Genomic DNA, 3,457 nt, shown 5'->3' with positions numbered 1-3,457 from the left:
GAGTCCGCGCCCGCTGCGCGCCCGCGGTGCTGCGATCGGGGGGGCGGGTCTCCCGGCGCACCCCGGCACCCCCCGCACAGCTCTGCGGGGCTGCCCGCGGGGTCGTTCCGGCCCGGCTGACATCGGCCACAAAACTTCTCCTGCTTTTCCCGCTCCGTGGTAATAGTATCGTAAATGTTGTGGTGATGTTGTTAGAAATGTGGCATTAAAAGTGTCCGTTAAAGCATAAATCATAACATATCTCCCCCCCCAATGACTCCAGGAGACCAAACCCATTGCTCTGGTCCTGTGGCGCCCTTGCAAAGCACAGTGACAATTAACAGGCATTACTGGTTGTCAGAGATTACATATTTCTGCTTTTTATTGACATTTATTGACATCTGAGTGGAAGTTACTCACGGATGTAATCTTGGTTTTAAAGTAGTTAATTAAACCTTGGTGCCAGGGTTAAGGAGACACCAGCAGATTAAACTCTGTCGCAGACTCTTAAGTGCCAAACATTCCCACCCCGAGTGCTGTTGGCCTCCAGTGGGTACAGAGATCATTATGCTTTTGGCCTTTGATTGTTCTTACCTGCTTAGGCACCAGCCTTGGAGGGAATTCCATGCAGATGAACTCCTGCACCTCGATGTCACCTCTAAGCTCACTGGGGCAGGAGCTGGCTCTTACTACCAGCATTATGCACTTCACTTGGAGCAGAGGGGGGTCTCATTTCAAGTAAGGTCCTTTGTTGCTATGGTAATACAAATGAAAAATCTATACTATGGTAATTTTAGTAAAATACCTCTTCCCCCCCCCCCCCCCCAAACAATTTTAGTAAAATCCCTCTCCCCCCCCCCCCCCAACTAAATTGGACTGTGGTTCAGAATCGTGTGGGCTTACAGAAACAGTCATGCTGATATTCTTCAAATGTAGTTGTTAAACAGCATCTGTGCACAGACTGTCAGTGACTGTGACTGTGGGCAGCCTGGGTTTCTTTTTCCATGATATTGCATGTGATCTTTATTTGACTCTGTAAAAATTTCTTAGCTCTTGGCTTTTAGATCTGGAGAAGGGAGGTAACTGGCTGTACTGACCACAGTGCCATGTATAAAGAGTTTTGGCTTTTGTATAATAATCTGTAATGGTCTTCCTAATGAAAGCCTGTATTTTGAAAGCCTTTGTTGATAATTGCTGTCAAAGAGGAAGGAGACATCAAGTAGTGTCTCCCAGGGAATTGTCTGGGAACTGTTTTGGTCAGTGTTTTCTGTAATAACTTGGGTGGTGGAATGGAAGGTGTTTTTGTAACGTTTGCAGTGACTCCAACCACAGAGTGCATGGCTGAGATTTAAAATGACCCTGATATACTGCAGACCCAGTCTGAACTCAACATGATAAAATTCTAGAAGAAAAATGATGTAGTGTGCCACATGGGGAGGAATATCACATGGCAAACAAGGACTATTAGTTAGGCAGAAATACTGCAGAAGAGAATCTTGGGTTTGTGGTGGATCACAGTCTGCAGTGATGCAAAATAGGCGTATTGCTCTGAGCTGTGGTAACAGGAGGATCATATGTAAAACATTGGAGGGTGTTATTTCTGTTCTGTGTAGCACTAGTCAGACTTGGCTGAAGCACCCTATCCAGTTTCAAGCATTACACTTACTCTTAAAGAAAGATGTAGGTAAACAAAACAGGAGAATAGCAACCAAATCTGCAAGAAGCTTAGGAAATGTAAACTATAAGGAAAGATGGAATTTGATTATTTGATCTGGGAATGAAAACACAATGTAAGGACATGGCAATGTCTTCAAATGTATAAACACATTTATAAAAATGTCAGTAAACTGTTATTCTGTGACCACCAGTGCTGGGATAAAAGGCAATTTACTGAAGTGCAGTTGGGGAGATTACTTTAGATATTAGGGAAAACCCAAACAAGCCAGACAAAACTATTACTGTGTGAGTAGCTGGACTTTAAGGAGGTTGTAAAGCTGTTCAGTGAGGACTTAAAGGAAAGGTTAGATAAACAGCTATCAGGACTGGCTGTACCATGCATGACCACAGCAGGGGAGAGTTTCAGTGACCTTTTGAGACATTTACCAGCCTGTATTTCTATGATTTCTGATTGTCCAGCAAGCCATACCTATCCTTTCAGAAAGAGGCATAGCAGCATGGGACAAAAGGACAACTCGTTACCACCCCATATGATTAATGCAGTGCTTTTCCTATTTAATAAATCACACTGGACTATGTTATTTGCATCATCTCATTAATGTCTGGACATGAGGAGCAGCTCTTGGAGACAGACGGAGTGCAGAAATATCTCAAGTAATCACTTTTCAAATGCAGTTTTGAGCAATAATGACTGAAAATTGTTACTGCTGTATGGTCAGTGTAAATAAAAATGTCCTGCAACTTTCTTGGTAGTCACAGTAGAAAACACTACCTCGTTTGGGCACTTGGTTGGCAGATTCAGGTAATGTCAAAGACTTCATTGATACTGATATGAGAAATAGAAGTCAGATGTGAGATGGCTGGCTGCTGCTAATCTTCAGTTTGTTCTGGCAAATGGTGGTCTTTACTCTCCAGGCATGTCTTGCCTGCATTGTTCATGAGCACAGAATTAATGTGAAAAACAAAAGTGATACATGCCCTTGAAGATAACAAGTTTTGTGCTGGCAGTTTTTCTGCACTGATAAGCTGACTGCATAGTGAACTGGCTGAGGATGCCCAGAGTAAATCTACTACTTTGTGCTCCTTGAGGAATTAACATCACTGCAGAGAAAATTTTAATCCTGCTTTCATTACTTCTGCAGCCTGTAGCTGCTTTTCCTTCAGTTCTTCTGATTGTTCACATTGAAATCCTTTTCTATTATTTCTCTGGCTTTCACAGGTAATTCCAGCATCGTTCTGCAGTCAGGAGCAGTGCTGCCAGCAAAACAAGGTCTTTCAGCTTCACAGCACCTTTCACCTCTCACTTTCCAAACAAAGCAGCAGGCTAAATTAATTTCTCATAAAACAAAACTTAAATATCTACATGCCTGAAAGATGAGAATTTTCAGAACCAAGCTACAGACCAAGGATTATTCACAGAACTTATTAATAAAAAAAAAAATTCAACTAGTCAATACATAACAAAAGTGCCATCTGTTTGAGGAAAGCTCTGTACACAGAGAAAGGAGCAAAACACTTTGAGTAAATAATGCTTGGCAAATTATTCACCTGGTCTTAGAAGTTAATGCTTTTGTCTTTTACAGATCCAGTGTAATGTGTATGCAAAATGTTAGGCCAAAAGTAGATAGCACAGTCTGCTGTTGCACGGAGGTTCAAAAGGTCTCAAAAGAATTACCTGTCCAAGCCCGTGATACCATCTGCTGTGTGCCAGTGGGTTTCTCACACTGAACAGGGGAATTCCTTTATGAAGAAGGAAGTCAGTCCTTTTCTTTCTGTTTATACTCAGATCCATTTGTGCCTT

The sequence above is a fragment of the Chaetura pelagica genome, unplaced genomic scaffold (assembly GCF_000747805.2).
Source record: "Chaetura pelagica isolate M959 unplaced genomic scaffold, ChaPel_1.0 scaffold275, whole genome shotgun sequence".
NCBI lineage: Eukaryota > Metazoa > Chordata > Aves > Apodiformes > Apodidae > Chaetura > Chaetura pelagica.
This window is presented reverse-complemented; position numbering follows the sequence as displayed.